Here is a 16,186-nt window from a genome sequence, read left to right as displayed (position 1 = left end):
TCAATGCGTCCTCAATGCGTCTTGGGTGCGTTCACACCTGTACTTAGAGTTGTCCACTTGTGATCGGATCACCTGAGACACATGTTAATGCCAGATGTAAACAGGGCCTTACTCTCCTGTTTTATCTGTCTTACCCTATTTTAGCTTATTTTTTTATTTTCTATTTAACTCTTTTTAATTGTATTTAAATGTCTTTTATATTGCTTTATGTTGACAAGCTCTATAATGACAGGTGTGAGTAATCACTCAACCCACACAGGGTGATAAACATCTCAAAGCAATTAATACTTCAATAAAGTACACTGAAAAGAGTGGGTATATAAAGGCCATACAGTAACTACTTTAAAAACAATTCATCAGAAATATCACAAATGTCAAAACATACATCTTAAATATAAACATTACATCAGATCAGAATCATATGTTCAAAAATATACCAACGTAAGATAGAAAAAAACAAACCTTATGTTCTCATCCAGAAAAGGCGTCTTAACACCCTTTTATAAAATATTAACTAGATGAAACAACATAAGTAAATTGACACACCTGTTAAATTGACAATTTTTTACATTTTCAAATGTGTGTGTCAGGATCTAGAAATGTAAAAATATAAATCCATCATGAAGCCACTGACAGTTTTTATACTTTAAAGAAAATATTTAATCTCATATTCTTGATTCAGACCTCTAGGTGTAAGAGTCTGAAGAGTGAAAATATAAAAACTCTCTCTTTGAAGAAGAAAGAGGCTATTCAAATCGCCTCCTCTTCTCCTCTTCTTTCCTCTCTTTTAACATGTTTAGTGCCAATGTATCTGAGAGAGGCTACTGGGTGAATTGCCTCTCTGAAATGCACTGCCACCGGTGGTCCTGGGTTCAAATGCAGCTGCTGTGTTCTGCTATCCTAGTTTTTGGAGCTAGTTGCACCAGTTAGACGTACACCCGGTCGTAAGACAAGGCTGGATGTAAAATGTGCCTTAAGCCCTACGTAGAATTAACACCTGTTGCACTGTCTAGGCTAAGTGCCACATCTGAGGCTAAATCTTACACCTAGTCAAAGGTAGGTGTAAATGAAGTCTCCAATGTTTCCAAGGTGACAATAAAAACGTTGATACAATGGCGCATCCAATATACAGGTTATATGATTAGCAGGCTTTCAGATGTGAAAGAGTAATGAGAGACAGTACCAATCCACTGGATATATACGGAGATAGAGAACTTATTGAGAAATTTTGTTTCAGCAGGATTGAATTATTTGAATTAATTGACAAGTTATCACCACAGTTGCAACATGTAACGGATAGGAACAGAGCCTTGACTGAGGTTGGTGCAATCACTGCTACATGACAGTTAATTAATGATACATGCAAAGCCGACACATTAGTTAAATATAACTGACATATCAAATCATAATATTGAGGCTCGGAAGACATCATGCATTTAAGCCACAATTTGAAAAAGCAACACATCAGCTTTAGATAAGGTGTATTAAACACTGCTTTATAAAAGATTTTAACAGTTAACATTCCTTCATCCCTTCCTTCCCTTCCTCCAAAAATACTGAAGACAGTGCTTGAACTTAAATATTTGCTTGAATATATAATGACATTTAGTAAACAGTTAACATTCAACATTCACTCAAATGTAGTTGCATTCTCTGTCCTTATACACATGTTCACCTGTTGCAAACATGACAAAATACGAAGACAGGAGATATGTATGCTTACTGTACATATAATTGTACATTAGGTGTTACTTTAATGTCTGACAATCACAATTGAATGAAACTCGGATTAATTTAGTTGACACTAAACACACCTTATTGGCTGCTTGTTACAGAAGGGACCAAAACGTCTTTAATTTCATCGTTTTTTTAAGTGCATCATATCGTTGTTATGTTGAAGCTTGTGGGAGATAAAGATGCAAACCTTTTTCAGAGCTTTATAATTAGCTTAAACAACTTGGAGAAACGTGTTAATTGACAGTATCCATACCTGCTTTGCATGTGCGATGACAATAACAGTCCTGCCAAACGTCAGTTTAACGCTACTGAGTTCTGTCAACTACAGTCACTTTACCTTGCAGTAAGCTATCAACACTAAGATATACTAATATAAATTCTCTGTCAGCTACACTCAGAAACAAGATGAGGTACTGTGTATATTGTTGTGACACGCTGGATGTGGCAGGAATAACAGGAATTTATTCATTTATCAAAAAAAACACCCCAGAAAAGAGGCACTTTCTCTCTAGGAGGCCAAACATGTAAGTGTTCAAGCCCCCTTTGAGGTCTGTCAATGCATGTGCCTAGCAGGTGCTAATTTCTCTTTGATTTTATGCCAGTGGATCTTTCCAAAATATAGTCACTGACATGGTGAATGTAAGAGGAAGTACAGCATGCCTGGTGATACAATGAGTTTCTCTGGCCCTTCAAGATCAGGCTCACCAATATGTTCATCTACCCACCCAGCAGGAGGCCACAAACAACAGGGGGAGATTTCGCAGAGACTCCGGCATACCCGGTATTTTTGACTGTATTGATGGTACTCATGTGCGTATCCAGGCACCATCTAATTATAAGTACCTTTTTGTAAACAGGAAAGGATGTCGCTCAGTTAATGTTCAGGTCGTGTGCGATGCAGACATGAAATTAATTAATGTGGTGGCGCGGTGGTGTGGATCTGCCCATGTCTTATGACCCAGCTCAAGTGGTCACAACAAAAGGGAGACACACCATGTCAAAGTTTAACAAAATATATTTTATTAAGCCAAAATAAACCAAATTAAGGAGTTAACTAAATGTTTAATGTTGGGGTGTGGAAATCAGGAATATCAGTGGTGTATGTGATGCATGAGTGGAGAGTTTGTGTGTGTAGGTGTTGTAAGATGCATGAAAGTAAAATAAATAACTAAATAAAAATAACATAACCAAAACCAAGGGGTGCCTGAAGAGAAGAGAGATGCAGCTGCATCCAAGCTTAAGTAAGCTGTGAACACCGTCAGGCGTCGATGACACCAGGGGTCATCACCCTCGTACCTGACACCAGGGATCATCACCCTTGTACCTGACACCAGGGATCATCACCCTCGTACCTGACACCAGGGGTCATCACCCTCGTACCTGACACCAAGGATCATCACCCTCGTACCTGACACCAGGGGTCATCACCCTCGTACCTGACACCAGGGGTCATCACCCTTGTACCTGAGGAGCAAATTAAGAGAACAGATGTGGCAACAGCAATGCAAAAAGCAGGATAAAATGGCAAACTATATCAAAACCCAAACAAATTACAAAACAAAACAGAAACAATTTACAAAAAAACAAACTCTCACTCAGTCCACTGGGACCGACTACCCAACCCCAGCTGGAACAAAGAGTTTGGCCAGCAACGGGAGGACCTGAGGCTTCAGCAGCTGGTGTCAGATCCCACCCTGTAGAGCTAAATGAGAGTTGTTTAGCCTACCGCTTGTGACAGGAACATCAGGAACATTACCATCCCCTTCACCGTCCAAACTCTCATCAGGAACATCAAGATCTGAAAGCACAGAAACAATCACAAGTGTGGGAGTAACATTTACTTCTAGAGCTACAGAATTGCTTGCATCACTAGGGCTAGACTGCTGATACTCAGTTTGATGATCATACAGGTTTTTCAAACTAGCCTGTGCACCTTCTAAATTTTTCCATGCAACTCCACAGTCGAACGACTGGCTAACGACTGGACTGGGACAGCTTGACTTGATTTCCCTGTGAGCTGGCATGTATTGCACATCTTAATGTAAGCAGAAACATCACGCTTTAACCAAGGCCAAAAGAAATAGCACACAAGTTTTCTTTATCCCAAAATGTCCACAACCGTCATACATAGTTTGCAACACCACATCACAGAAGTTACTTGGCACAACAACCTGAAAACTCACTTAACACTTCCTCACCCGCAAATCCTCCTGGATAAAGTATCCATGTGCCACATCTCTTACTTTTTCTATGTGTCATCCCACAAATCAGACAGAGATGAATCAGCTCTTTTGCTCTTCACTCATTCCTCCCTCGAAACTGATGGAGGAAGATTAGGCAGAGAAACCACATGTTCACCATACCTTTACTACTGCCCGAAATAGGCAGGTCTGGATCAGACATGTCACAGCCCTGTGTGCACATCACAGTGCAGGCTGAGCAAACACCTGGATCAGGTGGGTCTGGAGCAGACACATTAGGGCCCCGTGCACATGTCATGGCACAGGCTGAAAAAACCCCTGGAACACTCTGACCACTCTCATCCGGCTCCCCAGATGCTAGTGATTTGGAAATAATCACAGGAGACTGCCAAGACAGCACTACCATCCAGGAACAGTGCTCTGTACCAGCCCACAATCTGGCACAATATAATGGCGCAGCACAGTAATTAAGCCCAGCTCCATACCCTTCATCAGTACAATATCCCCCTTTTTTGTAGCGGGTGAAAAAGGCAGCACCAACTCCGCAATAAATTAGTGTTTAGCACCAGCGTCACACAACAGCTTACTCAGGACACGCTCCTCACTACCAACCAAGGACACAACAGCATTGCCAACGAACAGCTCGAAACCAGAACCAGTTTTGGGAATCAGGCCAAAACCAGAACCAGTACCTAAATCCACACATAACGGCTTCTGCTCCAAAACTGTAGAGCATAGCAAAGCTGGAGCCTATGACAGTGAATGGTGCAAAGGCAAATAATAAGGAGGTGACGGTGGCTGACGCTTAGCTTTCGACTTCAACAAAGGACACTTTTACTTACAATGACCCTCCCCATGGTAGTAATTACACAATCTGGCACCCTCAGGCCACCCTTTAAATGCAGGCTTACGCAAGGAACCAGGCGAAAACTAAGCACCACCATGGGAGTTACTGCAGCTATCATTCGCATTTTTCCAATCACCCCAGGAGTGTGTCCTGAAAAACTACCCTTGCGCGTCAACACAAAATCATCAGCTAATTCAGCTGCATAAAGTGTGGTGGAGGACTTCTGCTCATTTACATAAGTAGCAATGTGCTGTTGGATTTTTAAACTGTTAAACTTTAACACAATCAGCTCACAAAGATTGTCAAAAGTATCAACTTTAGCGACTGAGAACAGTGAAAATGGGAAGCCAAATCATGGACAAGCTCCACATTTGTTTGCTCATCATCCTTTACCCAATTCCTGAATTTCTCATGATAGCCTTCAGGGACCAACTCATATGCTTTAAATACAGCTAATTTTACCTTATCACAATCCAAATCATCCTCAGCACAAATAGCTGAATAAACCTACTGAGCTCTCCCAGTGAGTACGCTGTCTGAATCTGGCCAATTTTTGTGCATTTGCAACACTTTCAAAGAGAGTGAAAAAAGTTTTAGGGTCTAACTCACCAAACGCAGTTTAGCAATAACATCAACGCTGCCTGATGCAAAACTAATGGAAGCAGAATCCTCTGTACTAGACTGCCCTGGAGGAAATGTGCCTTCTCAGATTAGCTGCAATTTGGACTGCTCTAACTCCAATTTCATTTTCTCAGTGTTTTGCCATATTTTCTCCAACTCAAGCTGCTTTTCCACCTCAAGTTGCTTCTCTTCCCTGTTCATTTATCTCTGTAACTTCTCTTGCTCAAACTTCTGCTGCTCAAAAGTCAAACCAGCTGTCTGCACAACTGCTGGCACAGACACTGGCACAGGTGCTAGCTCCGCCGCAACCAGACAAAACTCACTCTTTCGCAACACACCTCAGTCAAACAAAGACAACAAAACTGCTTTTCTAACCTCATCTTTACGACTTTTCTCTGCAACAACAAAGCTATAATGGTCAGCTATTTGCACTAACTGCTGTTTTTTACAGACATTTACAAATGCCACCGTACGCACATCAAAAAACTGACAAGATGGCATAATTACAAATTACCAATACAGACAGTAACTGTGTTCACTGCCAGACATGCACTTGGGCAAATGACAACCCTCAACAGAGATTTCCCCCCTAATTGCCTAACCAAAACTTGCTAAAAACTCACCCCCAGTCATGCGGCTTGCAGTGGGTATTTACGCACCAAAAACCAGCGGACTTGTAAAATGACCTGCAAGCAGGCAACCCTACAAAATCCTGCGGATGTGCTCCCAAGACAGCTGTCTGAAAACCGCTGACACTAACCAAGTCACAACACTACAAAAGAAACAAGCGCACGCAACCCAAAGGGGAAATGCCACTACAGCCTAATGAGGAAATCAACAGTAACACTTACCCTCTGAGTGGCACACAACAATCCGACACCAGGTCAGAAACCAATGCTTCCTGCAAAAAAACACGATGTATCTCCCAAAAACCAGAACAAAACCAAAGACCCAAAACAGTCCCGGTGACAAACACGCAACACAAAACCAGCACGCAACTGGACCAAATCACCTCATCAGCTGTGCAATCACATCATGCGCCCAACTGCTACCTGAGGCACAAAACAAACTTCTAAACTAACCCTAATGGAATCCCTGATTTGTTATGACCTGGCTCAAGTGGCCACAACAAAAGGGAGACACAGAAAAAGGGAGTTTAAGAAAAGATATTTTATTCAACCAAAATAAACCAAATTAAAGAGTTAACTAAATGTTTAAAGTATGGGTTGTGGAAATCAGTGGTGTATGTGATGCATAAATGGAGTGTGTGCGTGCGTGTAAGTGTTGTAAGATGTATAAAAGCAAAACAAATAAGTAAAATAACATAACCAAAACCAAGGAGTGCCTGAAGAGAGCAGAGATGCAGCAACAGCTGAGTGGCAGAGGAGAGAGAGAGCTATGCTGCATCCAAGCTTAAGTAAGCTGGGAACACCCTCAGGTATTCCCAGTTGCTCCAACGATCACTTGTAAAAGCAGACAGACAGGTGAAGCGCATAGCAAACATGAGATGACACCAGGGGTCATCACCATGACGCACACATCTTGAGGGAGAGCGCACTGGCAAGAGTGTGTGAGGAGGGCTGGCTTTCTGGCATAATACTTGGAGACAGTGCTGCACAACATTTGCATAGCCAAGAGAGTGCCTCTCCCAGTGGATGATCTGGGACCAGTGGAGACAATGGTAGAACCATAGACTGTAAAAAATCATGGACATAGCCACCGTGAAGTTACCAATTGGTTTGTGGACTCCTGTTTTGAAGCCTTGAGTTTGCATTTTGACCTTCGCCATCTTGGATTTTTCAAGCCAGAACTCACCATATTTGGACGAGAGGGTGGAGCTGACCCTACTGCTAGCTGCTAACTTGGTTAGCATAGTGCATTTACAGTCTATGGTTAACTGTGATAATGCTAATGCTAATTTTCGCTTGCAAAAAACAGCCTTAAAACCATAAAAATGTGCTTACCATATAAAACTGAACATCCAACTCTGTAGAGTGTCTTACACGAAGTACAACGAAACACTGAATAAGACTTTTTTAGGCATCCAAAATGTTACAATCAACTTTCATGAACTGAAAACACACTGAAATAGCGACGGCTACATCTATATCTGTGAATCCGGGGTCACGCCATGGTTACATTACCTAATAAACGTTGTTGCCGTGGTAGCAACTTGCCTGTGATGGCACCCACCTGTCACTCACCTGTAATTATGCATAACTTTAAGCTTTAATAAAATTTAAATGGGCGAGTTATATAAAAAATCACCCCCTGTACAGTTGGCATGAATAGGGAAATTGGCTATAGAGACCAAAACCGTTTTTTGTACCAGGCTGTAAACATGTTTATTTCTGCTGTAAAGTTAAACGCATTTTAACATAGAGGTCTATGGGGATTGACTCACTATTGGAGCCAGCCTCAAGTGGCTATTCGAGGAACTGCAATTTTTGGGACTTCTGTGTTTTCTTCATTTTTCAGCTCTGGAGGTTGCCACTTAGGTGGAACACTTAGAGAACAAGCTGCAGAGGAGGATGTGATGGCTCGTCTCATCAGAAGCAATATTAGCTGATCAGCCTATAAAAGAACGTGGCTAAATCTGGCATTTGTCTTTTCCCTCAAACAACCCATGCTCCAAATGAAGAGATAGCAACTTGCCTATGTCTTTGTGAAAAAATACATGTTAACAGCTTGTAAATATATTTTTTATTGATTAAATTATATATGTTGAGAAATAAAATAAGATTGCTGATTGCTTGATTTAGATGTATGTATTTATTCAAAGATTTATATTTATTTAGAATTGTGGGATGTATACGATTATTTAGATGTCCATAAACACACTGTCTTTCTCGATTGTGTAGCTGGCCCTTCGCTCTAATAGCTCAATTTCTAAGGCAAGTTTCTGTTTCTTGAGCTCAAGCGTCTCCTTTTCCTCCCGTAACTTCTCTGTCTCCATCTCCACTCTTACAATTTCTTTCTCCAGTAACACAGATTGAAGGTCCAGATCTTCTGCCCTTTGAGCAGGTGCTGTTGCCTTGTTTTCCAGAGCTGTCCATGGTGCTGACGTCGGGTTGGGATCCTCTGCAAGAGATACAGCTTCATTAAAATAAAACTTGCTCCATAAATAAAGCGTACACCATACACCCAGTGGAAACAGGTTTATTACTATTACTATTTATTACTATTTTCAAGAGGCCATGTTATTTTCATGATTGGTGTCTGATGAACTTGCATTTTATGTGGAAAAAAAATTTGAGGCCTCTCCAGCTTCAACTTGCTTTTCTTCCATTAGGCCTATATAGCTGGCACTAGTGTCACAGCCTTTTAGCCCGTTGAAAGCTGGCGAGTCATCTCCAATCATATCCATGATGATAGTAGGGTGAGATTTGAGGAAGGGGTCCCCTACCCATTGGGGGGTTTTTGAGCAGGCTAGAGTCTCTCCTGGCTGCCTGAAGAAGGTCTTTCCATTTTTTCTTCACTGTGTCAGCTGTCCTACTTACTAATCCACCCTCTGCTTCATTGACTGCCACTGTCATCATCTGCCAGATGTCTTGTTTTTTCTTATTAGTTACAGCATTGTTTTGTTGTTTGCATACTAAAATATGCATGTACTTCCTGTATAGTTCAATAATATTTCCCGTTTCACAATCAATGAGTAATTTCATTTTCGTTTCTTCAGCTCAGCAGTCATTTTTTTAATCTATTCTTTGGTACCAGTAAATGTAAGTTTGAAACCATAGCAACATGAATGGCGTGGCAACTATCACTGTGGTAGAATGTGTCAGTGTGGACGTGTCTATACTGGGCGTAGCTGCGCCTAGTTTTAGTTTTGGATGGTGCACCAAGTGTAAATATTTATCACAAGGCTGGACGTAGCTAAGTCAAGTGTAGGCCTTACATCCAACTTTTTTACATCCAGCTGGTGAAACCGGCCCAACCCTAACCCTTTGTCTTTTTCCTACATATAGTAGATTACATTTCTTGTGAAACAAGATATAGCACCTCTTACTTTCATTGTTGGTGTACTTATATCTAAAATTTCACTGGGTGCATGAACCACACCCATGATTCCCTGGTGGAGTAACAAGGAGAGTTGTATTCTTAGCAGGGATAAGATCAGATTTTACCAGCATATGTCTCATGTTAGGGGGACATTTACCTACTACTTTTGGTGGATTTTTGAATTCATTTTTAAGTAGTGGATCAGAGCTCAGAATGTGCCAGTGTGTGAATGTGTTCCTTTAGATTTGCAGCATGTTTCATAGAATGATCTCCAGCATTTTATAGGCATTATTGTCAGATGTCCCAAGCTTAGTCCCATTACCATCACCACCCCCACCAATACACCCCCTCACACACTCTCCCAGTCCATAAGGATTCTTATTTCTTTTCTTTTCAAAATCAGAAATCACCTCCCAGCTTCTTTGTGGACAACATGCACACACAGACAGACACTTTTGTTTCAGCACCAAGAATCTTTCTGCTCTGTAGTGTGTGAAACTACACACACACACAGTCAAGGTTGCAACATTGTTATATTTCAAGCACCAAGAACTTGTCTGCTCCCACATATTCCCGCACACTTTACCCTCTGTAGTGTGTGAAAAATGTCTTGCGAGAACCTGTACAACATTATTTTAAGACATTCTAAACATTCTATATTTTCCTACACTCTATCCCAGCTGCAAATTGGGGGCAGGGCACAACAAATACAAAGCTTTGTGCGTGTGGCTCCTTATCACAATTGATCAATATGGCAAAAAGACTCTCTGCTCAGAGGGCCTTGGAAATGATTTTAGAAGAGAGAAGCTTTGCAAGAGAGTCGGACAGTGAGTTTGAAGAAGAGGATGAGATTGACCCTCAGCCAGCCCCAGGACCAGCCCGTCAGCAGCCGGCCCCAGGACCAGCCCGTCAGCAGCCGGCCCCAGGACCAGCCCGTCAGCAGCCTGCAGGAGGAGAAATATAGATGTCAAATCGGTGAAATTCAATGGTCTTCTTGCCCAAAGAATGAGCCACCACGCATAGCTGCCAATGTGATAAGGATGCAACCAGGCCCGACGCAGATGGTAGTTACTCATGTGCAGGACATAAAATCTTCTTTTGAACTTTTCATCCCAGACACCATCCAGAAAATCATACTGGGCTGCACTAATTTGGAGGGAAAACGTGTTTTTGGAGAGAGGTGGAAGGAGATCGACCAAATCCATTTACATGCATACTTTGGGGTTCTTATCCGTGCTGGTGTTTTCAGATCCAATGGAGAATCCACAGAATCCCTGTGGGATGCAGAAACTGGCAGAGAACTTTTCCGTGCAACAATGTCTCTGGAAAACGTCCATATTATTTCCAGGATTATCTGCTCGAATAACTGAGACACTAGACAAGCTCAGCAGCAGAGAGACAAGCTAGCTGCCATCAGGTCAGTGTGGGACAAGTGGGTGGACTGCCTTCCCCTGTTTTACAACCCTGGGCCCAATGTTGCTGTTGATGAGCAGCTTATGTCATTTATGGGCTACTGCCCCTTCAGGCAGTATATACTGTCTTAACTCGCAAAATATGGAATCAAGATCTGTGCTGCCTGTGATCATATGTGTTGAACTTGCAAGTGTGTAAGGGGAAGCCAGCTGGGGGAGCTCCTGAAAAGGACCAAGGGATGCAAGCTGTCCTGGACATGACACATGGACTCTGTGGCCACAACATCACAGGTGATAACTTTTTTACTTCAGACAAGCTGGGACAGGAGCTCCTAAAGAGGAAGCTGATGATGATAGGAACAGTACAAAAAACAAGCCAGAACTCCCACCTCCGCTGTTGACTACACTGAACATGCCGTCAATTCATCCAAGTTTGTGTTCACGGCCGACACATCCCTGATGTACTACGAGGCAAAGAAAGGCAAAAATATGGTATCCATGAGTACACTGCATAGTGGCAAGGAGCAGCAAGAACCCAAAATAATAATGGATTACAATGCCACAAAAGAAGGGGTGGACAGTTTGGACAAGATGGTGACTGACCACAGCTGCAAAAGACGCACTGGCCACTTCTGATATTTTGATATTTTTCAACATCTTGGACATCTTAGTGTACAATGCTTGGGTCATCTGGAAGGCTCCACCACTCCACCACCACCTGTCCCCTCTCAGCCCCTTGCCCACTCTCAAAATTATGCAGTGGTTGGAGTTAGGCTTAGACCAGGGGGGGAAGTTACACTTTAAGTGTTCATGTCAACGATTGACATACTCATACAACTGCAGTAAACTGTCAACATGACCATAATAAACCATGAAAATGTCATCCACATAGCACTACAATGTTTGATGTGGTTATGGAAGGGATTTTCAGAGGGAAGACATAATCATTTTCAGAACAGGCTTTATGTAAGGAACTGAAGTTAAGAGACATTTTGCTGCCCATAGCAGTCCTTTTGCATTCCCTGTATAAAGAAGACACTTTTTCAACTATAGACATTTTTATAAAGGACAATCTCAGCCAATTTTCTTATACAGTGATTGATTCGTTGTGAGCATGTTAGCAAGTTTTCTGCCCACAGCATAAAGAACAGACTCTTCAGTCTTGTAACAATGATAAGACACTTTTGTTTTGACACTTAAAGCATAACTGAGCTGTACAATTACACGGAAATACCACAGGTGAGTTCTCTTTTTTACCATTGTTAGGTGTGCTGAATAGTCACTGAGATACTGAGCATGGATCACTCATTTTTACATAGCTGCTGATGTGAAACTAACAAAATAGAAGACAATCTATGCAAACGCAGACTCTGCTGATGAGGTCATAGCACATCATGTAATATGTAACCATCCTGAGGATTTTGTGTTATCTGGATGTTACAGAGAGTGGGAGCTGGAATTGAGCAAGAATTAATCTAAAATGTAATTTTTGCAGGGGAGATGACATTTTGTCATGTCATAAAAAAGCAGGAGCCCATTCAAAAAATATATTGCATCTGTGCCTAATGTGATGCTCCTGGATGTATCCAACAGTTCAGTAACAGTAAATTCTAAAGACTAAATTCTAAATACTTCTGTCACCGGGGGTGAAAATAGCACCGGAAAGGTCACAGTATGACTTTCAGGAGCTTTTAAAACAGAAATTCAAAATCAGGACCACTCAAGCCGAATGTATACAGATGATTTGCCTTTTGAACAATAGCAAACATTAATACTAGAGGTCCATATTGAACTAAATAATTATATGCTATTTGAGATGATGATTTTCTTTTCTTCACTTGTGCCCATATTAAAGAGTGCCTCTAAAAGCTTTGTGCCGTCGGTGCCTCCACACTTTCCAGAGTGATGGATGGAGCTCGCCTCTGATCCCCCCTTCTCATATTGTTCTCCAGCCACACAGGGCACATACCAGCTCATTAATAAACCTCCATGATTAATTTCCAAACCTCCCTCCTGTGTCCCTTCTTTTGTCGTCTTTAAAAAAAGGCACCCTCCTAATTAGTGAACACTGATGGAGCATCTACAGTATAATGCCACGGACAAAGCTAAGGAGCACTGCTGCTGTTGAAAAGAAATCCATGAATTGTCACTATGGCAGAACCATTCATCTGTTTGTAGCTTATAATGCAAGTCTGGTGGATGTAGCCTGAGAATATATATACTTTATCTCAGGGTTTTAGATTTTTATGGCCATTTGACTTAACAATCAAATATTCTGTGATGCCTTTAAGTTGTTGAAAATAAATATATATAATTAGTGTTTTCCAGTCAAATCTGTAGTTCACACTGGACACTGTGATGAAGTTGACATTTTCTCCCTTAATTAGTGAAATGCTCAGTGTCACTCACCTACTTAATTATGTGACATTTGGTGCATTGTGATAAGAAGGAGTTGGTCCCAAAACAGAGGTTGCATGCAAATATGCATGAATTTCCAAGAGTGTGATGAACAGACACCAGCACACAGAAAGATATTAATCATTGTTCACTTTTGATGGTATTCCCATTCAACAGTAGTGTACAATTGCCAAATATAGCAGCTAATTTCATTTCTACTTTCTTGAGGGTTGTACCACTGTTACTGCTACTCTCACTATCACTACTGCTACTGATTGTGTTAGCCTACTACTACAATAACCATTAACAGATGTGAATGTACTGAGCTTACTGAATGGATATTTTCTCATCACTATAATTTGAACTAATTATGACTTTTACTCCATTAAATCCAAAGATAAATACTCAGCATTGCCTACATTTCTAATGGAATAATTCAACATTTTGCAGCAAACACTAATTTGCTTTCTTGCTGAGAGTTAGATGAGAAGATCGAAACCACTCTCATATGAGAGTGTGGTATCATTCCTCTCATCTAGCTCTGGACAAAAAAGTGAAAGTGTTTTCCCAAAATGTTGAACTATTTTGTTTAAAATAGTTTCTTCCAAATTTTTAAGTTTTGAACATGTTCTTGAAATCCTGCATTAACATTATATCCCTCCCCTTTGGAACAAATGTATATTTACGACTTGAACTTCTAGCAAATAGCAGGAGGAGTGATGGACCTCTCAGATTGTGTCAACACATAGCTTTGGTATTTTACACCAGCTGCAACATTCTGTCTTGATGTTTTGAATAAAATCAAAATCAATTACATGGGAGCAAATTCAGACTCTTGTGATTTTCTATGAAAAGTAAAACATTTCTGAGGGAAATAAACTGTTGAGATAGCATAAAAATTAAAATCCATTTCATTTTGTCTCTGAAATGCAATTTGTAATCAATTTCAATAGCACGCCAGTCGTTCTGTGTGAAAAGATCAGAAGACTTTAATCATAAAACACTGATAAACACATGTAAAAGGAATAAATAAAAAGCATAAAATGACCTGAAGTTATTCATAAAGCTCTCAACTGTAATAAGCCTCCTATGAAAAAATAAAACATTCAATGAAATAAGGAACATTTACTTTAACAAGTTCAACTCTGTAATTTCAGATTTCAAAGAGCTTAATACCTCTCAAAATTAAAAATACTCGAAGGAGAAAGAGACAGGTCATATCTTGTTGCTGAATATGTATCAACATGCCACAACCTGAGGGACAGAGAATGACCTAGACACACACACACACACACACGTGCATAGTATATACTGTATATATATAATTAATATATATCAATCTTAATTTTGTGTTAATGTTCATATTATTGTCATTTTGTACTGTCCAAATATTTGGAAAAATTGTATTTTGATGCTTTAGCAACATTGTTCTTTAAACAATAAAGCCCATTGAATGGAATTGAATTGAACTGAACTGAAAATTGAATAATTGTGCGGTGCAGCAGCAATTCTGCTGCTATGTTTTGCAAAAAAGCTAAGTGAACTTTTACTTTGAAATCCTATTAGATGACTATTTTGTGAAACTTATGAAAATATAATTTACAGCCCTTCTGTTGTGCTTATCACCATACTTTAAAAAGAATTTCTCCAAACTAAAAGAAGCATCACTTTTAAACTTTTTAGAATAGACCATAAGAGCATGAACAGTGGTGTTTTAAAGAAAAGCTTTCATATATTTCTCATTACAACAGGACATTCAGTGGTGATCATTTGCATGCATAATAGATTGCATCTCTTCACAGGTACTGTAAAACCCAAACAAGGAGGTCAACAAGGGGTGAAAGCAAATAAGCAACCTTTTCTGACACATGAGCACAAGTTCACATCACATGGCTTGTGTATTACTTAGAGATGACCTCTGGTCAGAAATAAAGAAGCATTTATTCCTCATAGATACTGTGCCTGTGTGGGGCTAATGATGGGTAAAATGCACAGCAGAGAAGGCAGTGCAAGGCTGTGCTTTGATGAATCGGGTGATTATATTCTGAAACACTCCTTTGCTCTACAAACTGCTGTGGCATAAAGTAATCCTGCTTGGATCTCATTGACTAAAAAGGCCTGCTTGCCATTGATATGTGAATCCCACAAGCAGAGGAGCTTTCTGTCATTCCTGCCTTGGATTATGGAAGGAGGCACCTTTAGTTCAATCAGGCATTGCTGTGGTGTCACCATTTACCATTTAGTTTATTCATCTCATTTACACATCAAATTTCAATGTATGTCTGTAATGCATTGGCAATTAATGGTTTTATTAATTATTCAACAGCAGGGTGTATAGATCTATAGGTCCTCTAGTACTTAAAATGTACTATGTAGCATTTAAAAGGTTTAATATTATTGATAACATTTCTACCCAGAACCACAACCACTGTGAGGGTTTTCACCTGTAGAAATCCCAGTATGTTTGCATGCATTAATTGGTCAATTTCTATGCATAATTGGATGCTTAATGGTCTAGAGCTCCTGCAGAGAGAACTATATCTCAATTTGTCCTTAAGGAATCCCTCAATTGTCATTACATTTGGTATATGTGCACTTTTTGAGCAAAGTTGGTCTTGAGTTCACCTCAGTTCATCCATTCTAGGGTCTTACAAATTTTTCATCAAAATTTAGATTCCGAACAAGCTATATTTGATTTGTTTTATATATGTTAAGAGTTGTGTCTCATGGAAATGTATCTCATGCAATTTAGCATATCTTTGCCATATTGTGATATATATTGATATACAGTAGGAAAATAAAAGCTCCTGGGGATCTAGGCCCCGGGGTTGTTGTCCGCTTTGTTATCAAGCCTTATAGCCCCACTTCAGATCAAAAAATAAGCATGAGGAAATACTTCATATCTTCAGTGGAAGAGGACTGGTTGTGTGTCAGTGAGTTTGGCAGAAGCAAGTAAACAGACTGCTGGC

At 40.3% G+C, this 16,186-nt stretch overlaps 1 long non-coding RNA gene across 1 annotated transcript; it reads right to left on the bottom strand.

Annotated features, from left to right (window-relative positions):
• Positions 1-2,734: 2,734 nt before the first annotated feature.
• Positions 2,735-7,887, bottom strand: LOC121890454. The gene is made up of 2 exons (XR_006093797.1): positions 6,258-7,887; positions 2,735-3,535 (listed from the first exon to the last, which is right to left on the bottom strand). It is a non-coding gene; the product is annotated as an uncharacterized LOC121890454 (long non-coding RNA).
• Positions 7,888-16,186: the final 8,299 nt, after the last annotated feature.

Source organism: Thunnus maccoyii, chromosome 3 (genome assembly GCF_910596095.1).
Source record: "Thunnus maccoyii chromosome 3, fThuMac1.1, whole genome shotgun sequence".
NCBI classification, from domain to species: domain Eukaryota; kingdom Metazoa; phylum Chordata; class Actinopteri; order Scombriformes; family Scombridae; genus Thunnus; species Thunnus maccoyii.
The sequence above is the reverse complement of the archived record's forward strand: the minus strand, read 5'-3'. Positions and strand labels throughout refer to the sequence as shown.